The sequence below is a fragment of the Lactuca serriola genome, chromosome 9 (genome assembly GCF_051521515.1).
Source record: "Lactuca serriola cultivar US96UC23 chromosome 9, Lser_US96UC23_V15, whole genome shotgun sequence".
Lineage (NCBI taxonomy): Eukaryota > Viridiplantae > Streptophyta > Magnoliopsida > Asterales > Asteraceae > Lactuca > Lactuca serriola.
Window position 1 is genome coordinate 101,555,873 of NC_136416.1, and position 10,102 is coordinate 101,565,974.

Here is a 10,102-nt window from a genome sequence, read left to right on the forward strand (position 1 = left end):
TGATGGACGCTTGATGATTTCTCACGGTGGCATCAACTGCATCGTGTCATTTTTCAGAAGCCTCCATGAACCTATTAAGTATTGACTCTAAGTCCACCTTCTTCTCAGGTTGTGGTTGTTCTCTTTGGTAAAAGCCTTGTCCAGTTTACCTATAATTTTCTTGATTTTGCTTCTTGTACTCTTCATACGGTAACCATTCTTTCTTTGGCTTTCTCCAATCTTCATTAAATTGGTCTCCACTAGAATAAGAAATTTGAGCTTTTCTATTCCCATTTTCATCTAAATGCCAATCCTTGGTTAAATCCACCATTATATTTTTCACAACCTACACGTATCGCGTCTATGGATTGAGCTGTCTTCATAATTCTTCCATCCATGTATTTAACATTGCCAAAACTATTGCCATGTCTTGTGAAGCACCATTTCCGATACCCTTTTCTCCGTCTTGTCGAGGGTTGTGGTATTCCCTTGAATTCTTGGATAATTCTTCGTTTAACTCCTTAATTCAGCGGGATTCTTCTTTGTTAATGGTCCTTGAGAATCAAGGAGTTGCTTTCTCATCACGTTTACCCCATCAGAAAAGATCAAGACTTCTTATTGCACATTAAGATCATTTTGGGGACAATTTCTTAGCAACCGATTGTTTCGTTCCCATGCTTCATACAATGATTCCCCCGCTTGTTGTTCAAAATTGGCTATGACCTTATTAATTTTAGAAACCTTTGATGGTCGGCAAAACTTTTGGAGGAATTATTCACGCATTTGTGCCCTTATGGCGATTTCACTGGGTGGGATTGCCTTCAACCAATATTTAGCTGCTCCTTTGAACGTAACTAGAAGCATTCATAACAACACTGTTTCTCGTGGGACATTTGGAATTTTGAAATAAGTAGCGATGTCATTGACTTCATCAAGGTGTTTGTATGAATCTTCATGATCTTTCCTGTAGAACTTAATATCCTATAGTACGAAAAGAATGTGTCCCTTGTGCTCAATGTTGGTGGTGGCGGGAATTGTTGGTTGCACAAGGCCCGGACCGGTGACCTCACGAATTCACTTCTTGTATGCCTTCATAGACATGTCCACAATGTTTGCCATCTCATATTTTTCTTGCTTTTAGGTTCGCTGTCTTCTTTTTCTAATTTTCTTTTGGGCTCGTAACCAGATTCGTTTTTGTTAGGAGTCTTCTCAAAGCTCTTGAACTTGATTTCTTTTACAGGCTTGTTGCTTGATTCTACAACGTGTTTGTTCTTCTCTCTATGAAATGTTGACTCGGGATCTTCAAATGGTGGTGTCAATGGTGTCCTTGATCCACGGGTCATATACTACTGAAAAACATAAAAACTAACTAAAACTAGATAATAAAAACCTATTGTTCGATTATCACGACGTGGTAATTATTGCCACCTCGTGGTAAATTAAATAGAGAAAACCAACATGTAAAAACAAAATAATTGTTAAATTTCCAAGCTCACATCTTCAGACTTGACTGCTCACATCGTGAGTTCAGTGTTTCAGGCAAAATTAATTTTTGCAAAAAATTAAATTTTTGCGGTTTTTACCCCACAAAAAGGATCGATTAACTTAAAGCACTTAAACTAATAACTGAAATAGCCGCTCCCCAGCAACGACACCAAAAAACTTGATACGTAAATTTATATACTAGTTTAAACCAACTAATTTAACGAACTATTACGATTAAGACAGTGGACCTAATCCAAAATAGAATAGCACGAATAGTCGTATATCGAACACACGGAACGAATTCAGTATATTAAAATAATTACTAAAAATTAATCTAAATCAAATGATAATTAAAAGGGTGTTTTATATAATTTTGCAAGTTCAAATTAACTTAAAACTAACAAACAAATAACTAAGAACGACTGTTATTGATATTAAAAACACTGTCGTTTAGTTTCAAATCCACCTTTTTTCTTACGATTAGCTCTTATTTATGGGTTAATAAAGTTGGTTACCAATTTATTTGTAATTATAAATCTCAATCCGATCTACTAATATTTTGACCAATTCATGAACAACTATATACCGGTCATACATAAGCCAACACAAAGTTAATTATTAATGATGATTGGGCTATGTAAGATATCTAAACACAATTATGATCAAATTATGTTATCCAACACATCTAATGTCATTACCTTTATCGCTTAATCTAAGATGTGGTTAATCCTATCTTAACTTGAATGATCATAAACTACACTTAACTTGAATCAATGCAACAAAGATGCAAACTTTAACATGCTAGGTAATGATAATCAAACACATGCATAAACCTAATTCATATAATCCATAAAATAAGAAACTAACTCATAGTATTAGGTTCCATCTACACTAAACTAAACTCTACTAATTTAGCTACTCAAGGCATAAAATAAGCACATTAAATCAATAGAATTCGACATGATTTAATTAATGCAAACCGAATGTTATTTATGATCTTCTAAACTTCAATCTCGAATCGTTCTCTCTCCCAAGAGTTGTTTTTCGCTCTCCTTTGACTTTTGAATCTAGCTCCAAAAAATCAGATCCAACCTCCAAAATCGAATGAGAAAAGGAGTATATATAGTTTCCAAAATTCATTCCTCACATCGTGAGAATAGGAGTCTCACGTCGTGAGCATGGTGTGATCCGTATCTCTCAAGGAAATTGGCTTACACGTAATGATCTTCTAGAATCACGCTCCTCACATCATGAGATTGTAATGTTCACATCGTGAGTATGGTCTTTTGCTGGAATCTTCTTATTTTAAACTATGTTAAGCTCCCGTTTTAGCTCTAGTCCTTCCAAGCTCCAATATTTGTCACTTCTGGTCCTTATTCTTCAAGAGTGTCTTATTTGGCTTCAAAATATAATTTAATTCAATAAGTATCAAATAACTTTGTAATCAACCAATATATTACTTAAAATGTATTAAAATAATGCCTAAATAAATATATTGATATGGCAATATCAACAGGCCATGCAAGGCTGCCAGCCTCAAGTAATATGAAATAGCTATGTTGAATTAATTAGACAGGTGCGGAACTGAAATTAATTAGGAGATAAAAATAAACTATATGCAGTTGCATCCATCAATAACACCAATTATGGAAAAGTGATGTATTGAATGGGGTTGCAGAATTTAAAGAACATGAACATATGTGTTTGTTTGATGCTAATGACGTATGTGCTCTCTTGGCTCCAGAAAAAGAAGAATGCATTAGTCAATCAAAAAGACGATTACCTAAAATTAAGTAATTAGAGACGAATTTTTTAGCCACATGATATTGGTCAAATTACAAATAGACAAGATTTTATTTGTGCTTCAATGATAAAAAAAAGTTAAAAAAATAGCCTTGTTGCATAACGTTGTTAAAGAAGCATCAATTGACCACATGTGTTCCAAACAAAAAACAAAGTTGATATCTGATGATGCATATCTAATTTATCTTGAAAAACTTGACCAGTTAAATAATCCAAGAGAGTATATATGAGCTTTATTTGACCATGTCTATACTCTATACAAACCCAAATCAAAAAATTGATCAAATTCATATCGAAGTCATCATACATAAAAGTGGATGGAAACACTTAATGATCCATACCCATAAAGGAACGAATCAATAGGTAACCTAGAATGGAATTCTTAAACCTTCCAAAGATTTTTTTCCTCGTTGACAGAGGAGAAGAAAGCTGACAATAGAGGGTTTAGTAAGGGAGAGAGATGTCTTATAGGAGATTGAGGAATTTTCGATATCAATATTGAATGTCTGAATATTACCTCCTTCACCAGTCCCCCATTCACAATACCCATTAATTTCCTGATAAGGTTCTGTGTAAACAATTTAGTTTAATTAATGAAGTCAACTTTAAAGGGAAATAATAATAATTCAACACAAAAGATTCAATCATTTATACTAATCCAGTAACATTATCATGCTCAATTAGCATAACAAAGTAAGAATAGCTAAAACTGGCAGATATAAAATTTTATATAATTGTCAGTGAATTAGAAAGTAAAGAAAATTACCAAGCATTAGAACTTACTTGGCGCTCGGATGAGAAAACCATAAAAAATTCTGTAAAAATAAAATCAGTAAATCTATTGCCTATAGACGCACACAAAATAAGCGCAGGGGAATGTAATATATATATGAAATTTGGCGGGTTTGAATTTTTTATTTACTACTAGGGTTAGATATAAGGAAACGCATGAAGTAAATATTAGGTAAATTCACATATTCAATGAATGAAGACATGAAAGTGTAATTTATATACTGAATAATCTCAAGAATGGTTTTAAAAGAATCAAGATATGAGATACATGCCAATTCGATCAAATTTGCACACTCACTCTGAATTACGTCTCATCCATACACGCAAAATATCAAATAATAAAAATGCATTCACTAAAAGAAGCAAACGATGGGTCATCATAGGATTTTTATTTGACAGAAAGGGGTAGAAGGCGAAGAAACCCTAGATATGGGTGGTTTAAAGAGGAAAGAGACGTAGCAGCATCTATGATTATGGTGTAAGAACACCCCCCTAATCAAGCTAACAATTCTTCACCAATGGTTGTTAAATTAAGCAATAGAGAGGAAGAAAGAGAAAGAATGTGTAGTGAAAAGATAACTAAATGGGGATTGGCTGAGGAGGCATATATGGGATCGTAGGAGGGGAAAATGCACATAGAGATTTTAATAGGTCTTCAAGATGATTAAGGGATCATTACGTGAGATAGGGCAAGATATAGGCAGACATGTAAGAAAAAACCGACCATACTTGAATTAATATACTAAAACAATAAGGAAGCACCAATATTTATGGATAAATGGAACAATACATCAAACATTTGTAACATATTGTTTGAGAACCTATACCTCTTAAAATTCTTGAAAAGATCAATATGCTTCATAGAACAGTAAAGATATATATATATATATATATATATATATATATATATATATATATATATATAATAGTGTTTTAGATAAACATCATAGATTCATCACATTAAACCTACTAAACATCTTGTTTATTTATGGAAAATCTTCAATAAATTCCTAATATTTGGGTCACTTTACAGTTTAGTTCAAAATTAAATTTTGTTTAAAAAAAAGAAAGAATATCAACTAAAACTTTAAAATAACCCTTCATAGTTGGTTTCACATATTCAGTTGGTATCTCGTCTTTTTTTTTTTTTGTTAATTGATCTAAATTTTGGGGTTTTTCATTAATTGTTCAAAATTTTTGGGCTTTTTCATTACTTTTTATCAATAACCAAAATATTTGGAATTTTCTAAAGATTACCCATCTTCTTTCTTGTTCTCTTTCTAGGCTTTGCGTGTGTTTTCGTCATCGTCGTTGAATCCAACAAAAAAAAATCTCACTCATAAGCATCGTTACCTCCATAGATTTTCCAAAATCATCCATTCACAACTCTACGATCATCTTGCAATCTCCAAATGAAAAAAGGAAAAAATCCTTACCGATCACGTGGATGTCCATATTACCTAACCATTACATGAATCATGGTTCCAACAATTGAATGTTCCTATTACGTAACCATGAATCGAACCATGGTTCAAACCCATACACTAATGACATTGGACACAGTGATATTAGCAACATAAGATGAATCCTACATTGTTCAACCACTAATACCTTGGCTCAAGTCTTACTTGAATCTAATTTCCTAACAAAAGCGCTTGAAAAACATGAAGAATGAACCATCCAACTTAAAAACTCAACATGGGGAAATAATCAACTCATTATTATGTACTGAAAACCATGAAGAATGTCAACTCTAATTGTAAAAAAAGTCAACGAGTTATCCATCATAAACTATTATATTATTAATTTGGTATATCTATGAGTTATCAATCAATAAGATTGTGTTATGATCTTTGTCAAAAAGTTTATCATTTATCGGTTTTTTTCTTCCTAAAAACTAAAGCATTCAAGAAGCCCTAAATAGACTAAAATGTAATAATAACAACCGCCTACAAGTATTTCTTGGTGTATTATTATTATTCGAATGATATACCCAAGAAAGTCCATTATGTACTATAGCATACCATAGGATATAAAACCCTACCAATGACCAACCTAATGATAAATGGAAGAAATCAAGTTACACTCATAATCAATGAACAATTTCAATAGACTCTCGATGCATATTATAAATCATACACAAAATTGTGTTGACATCAATTGCAATTTTGCCACAACTACTAGGGAATAAATTTCGAGGTGGTGTGGTATCCCAACTGGACAATTTTCTGGAATTACAGATTTCATTGGCTATGCTACAAAGTGAGGCAATTACCTGAGAAAACGCAAGATTATTACTTCCATCTTATACTATGTTGGTGAATGATTCAACTAATTGTATTTAAATGTAATGTATTGACGTGTTGGCTAAAATCTATGTTGATGAATATTAGACAAGTAAGGAAGGTGCGGAGAGCACACTTGTTTAAGTTTATTTAATATTCAAAGTAGATTGTCATTTAGGGGAGAATCCCCAAAACGAATGAGGGTCTTGGGGCAGCGCCCCTGGGAGCGGGGTCCAAGCGGAAAAGCGCCTGGCTGGGGTGGAGAATTGACTTTTAAAAATGCATCAGAAATTTGTTTTTTCAGAGAATTAACCTTTGGTTTGACCCTTATCCAAAGCAGAAAGTTCAAAGAATCCTAAGATGAATAATGGAAAAAGGGAGTTTAAAGGAAAGGATGACAAGTCTTCCAACAAGAAGGCTAATGTGGTTTGTTGGAATTGTAACAAATCTGGTCAGTTCAAGAAAGATTGTCATTTTCGGAAAGTAAACAAGGATGGTGTTAAACTAATTGGATCTAAGGATCCAGAAAAGCAACAAGGTCCGATTTCAGTTTTCATGTATAATTCTGAATATGTTTAGAAATATATTTATGTGATTTTTCTGAAGCATTTTATGTGCAGGATGATGATGTTGCATGGTGGGTTGATTCTGGAGCAACAAGTCATATATGTAAAGATAGTCGTTGGTTCAGTGAATGTCAACCAATTGAAGATGGATCTGAGGTGAAAATGGGAAACTTTACAACAAAACCAATCAAGGGTTTAGGATCTGTTTTATTTATTTTACTTCTAGAGAGTTTTTGTGTCTAAACAATGTTTTAAATGTATTGGGGATTCGGAAGAATCTTGTTTCTGAAATTGTTTTAAATAATTCGAGTTACTAACAAGTATTAGAAAGTGATAAATATATCTTGTCAAGACATGGTTCTTTTATGGGTTTTTGATATGTATGTAATGGAATGATTATGATTTATATTAATTATCCTAGTTATGATAATTCTATTTGCATAGCTTCTTCTAGTACTAGAAGTAATTTTAATAAATCTGATTTATGGCATGCTAGAATAGGACCCATTCATTACAAGAGATTAAAAGACATGTAAAAATGAATTTAATTCTTGCTTTTGATATAAACAATGAAAAATGTAAAGCATGCATGTTAACTAAGATCAAAAGACAAACTTTCAAACATGTTGTTCGGGAAAGCAAGGTGTTTGAACTTATACATAGTGATTTACGTGATTTCTATGCAACACCTTCCCATCGAAACAAAAAGTATGTTGTTACTTTTATTGATGATCCATCTAGATATTGTTATGTCTTTTGGCTACATTCAAAAGATGAAGCTCTTGATAAATTTAAGATTTCTAAACAAGAGGCCGAACTTCATAAATATGAATTAATAAAAGTTTTATGTACTAATAGAGGTGGTGAGTAATATGATCCGGTTTATGTTGAATCAACTGGTATAATACATCTAACCATAACTCCTTATACACCACAACAAAATGGTGTATCTGAAAGGAAAAATAATACTTTGAAAGAAATGATTAATTTAATGTTTTCTTATTCATGTTTAAGTGAAGGTTTATGGGGTGAGGCTATGTTAACTACATGTTATATTTTGAATAGAACTCCAAACAAAAGGAGTAAGAATACTCGTTATGAACTATGGTGTAAAAAGGTACCAAATTTGAGTTATCTAAAAGTTTGGGGTTGTTGAGCAATTATGAGGCTCACTGAACCCAAAAGAAAATATTGGATCAAAGAGGTATACATTGTATCTTCATTGGATATGCTTAGGGGTGTTCTTTTGGATGGATCAGTTTGATCCGATCCAATCAAGTGAATCCAAATTGATTTCGGTTTTCAAAACATGGATCCGAATAGTCCAAACTATATTCAAATCCGATCCGATTACAATTCAGTTGGAACCGTTTTTATAATTCGGTTTTCAAGAACCAAAATATTTTAAAACGACATATAATTATAATATTATCCAACTTTACACAATAAACAAAAATAAATTATTTAGTTGTGATTTGAAATTTATAAACAACTACTAAGAAGATATATTATAGTTAAATATTTTATAGATAGACAACTTTTGAGAGAAAATGCATAGTAATGTTTTTTTATTGGGTGAAACATTTTGAACCTATTTGAAAAAATAAATTACAAAATTAATAAATAACTATATATATATATATATATATATATTATAAATAATTAAATAATAAATATTTATTCGGTTTTTCTGGACTATTCGGTTCTTATTTTATAAAGCAAAACCAATCCGAAATCCAAAATAATAATTCGGTTTTGTTGAAAACCAATCCAAAAATCCGAATATCCGAACCAAATAGTCCAATCCAAATTGTCCAATTGGACAATTCGGTTTATCCAATTAGTGAACAGCCCTAGATATGCTAAGGATTCCAAAGGTTATAGATTCTACGTTATAGAATCTAATGACTCTGTTTTAGTGAGCACTGTTATAAAGTTAAGACATGCTATCTTTGATGAAGAAAGATTTACATCTATTCCTAGACCAAGGGTGATATGTAATATTACTACACCTATTAGTTTTACCAACTATCTAACGAACTATTAAGATTTAAGGCAGTGTACCTTCTCGCAAATAATATAGGACTAACAGTCAAGTATCGAACATAGGGAACGGATTTAATTATCTAATTTAATTACTAAAAATTAACCTAAAAACAAGCAAAAGTTAAAATGGTTTTTATTTGATTTTGCAAGCTCAGACAAACATAAATTCTTAACTAACAATTTTAATCAATTACTAAAAATACTTCCATTTAGTTCGAATCCACTTCTCCTCTATGGTTAGCTACTAATTACGGATTATTAAATTTCGTTATAAAATATTATGTTATTAGAAATTCAAGTCCAAATTTACTAATGTTTTCACTGATTCATGTAAAACTGTGCATGGTCATACACTATCAAACACATAATCGGTTATAAGATATAGATAAGCTAGGTAATATTGATCTAAATTGTCACAACTAGGAATTCTAATGCTTCTGAAAACATTAACAATGATAACATTAGTAACTAAAACTTGAAAGTGTGCATGATTTTTGTTCAATGACACCAAAATTTCATCAAACACTCTATACAAACATTCAAATAGTCAACAAAAGATTGGAAACCCTAGAAATCCTAGTTTAAGTCCAATATGGACTTGGATTTCCTTATTGGGTCTAATGGACCAATAAGCTTCCGATTTGACTATTTTGGGCTTAGAACTCTTAAATGGGCTCTAATTGGACCCACTCTCATGAGACTTAACCTTTTTGGGCCTTATAAGTCTAAAATGGACTAGTTTACCTTTAATGGGCCTTGTTGGGCCATGACAAATCCGATTAGCCTTAACGGACTCAAATCCATTCTTTTATGAAAGATTTGGGTCGTGAACTACTTTAAAGGCCCAATTGACCGAAAACCATCAAATTGTGCCTCATATTATGGGACACAACCACAAAAGGCCCAAGCCATTCTCTTCCTTCTCTCTCTCTCTCTCTATCTCTCTCTCTCTCTCTCTCTCTCGGCCCAAGTAGAAAAAAAGGGAAAAGATGTAAAAAGGGGGCGGTTTGACTTTGGGGGTGCCACCTCCTTATTACACCCCATATCTCCATGCATGGACCAGGATGCATCCATAAGGGTCATTTCACTTCTCTCTCTCCTGTCTCTTCTTCCTCTCGGCCGAGAACCACCAAACACATACACATC

The 10,102-nt window shown here is 32.4% G+C and overlaps 1 non-coding gene across 1 annotated transcript; it reads left to right on the forward strand.

The window, feature by feature from the left end:
* Window positions 1-607: 607 nt before the first annotated feature.
* On the forward strand, window positions 608-714 carry LOC145077285 (small nucleolar RNA R71). The gene has a single exon (XR_013693067.1). It is a non-coding gene; the product is annotated as a small nucleolar RNA R71 (small nucleolar RNA).
* The last annotated feature ends 9,388 nt before the right edge of the window (window positions 715-10,102 follow it).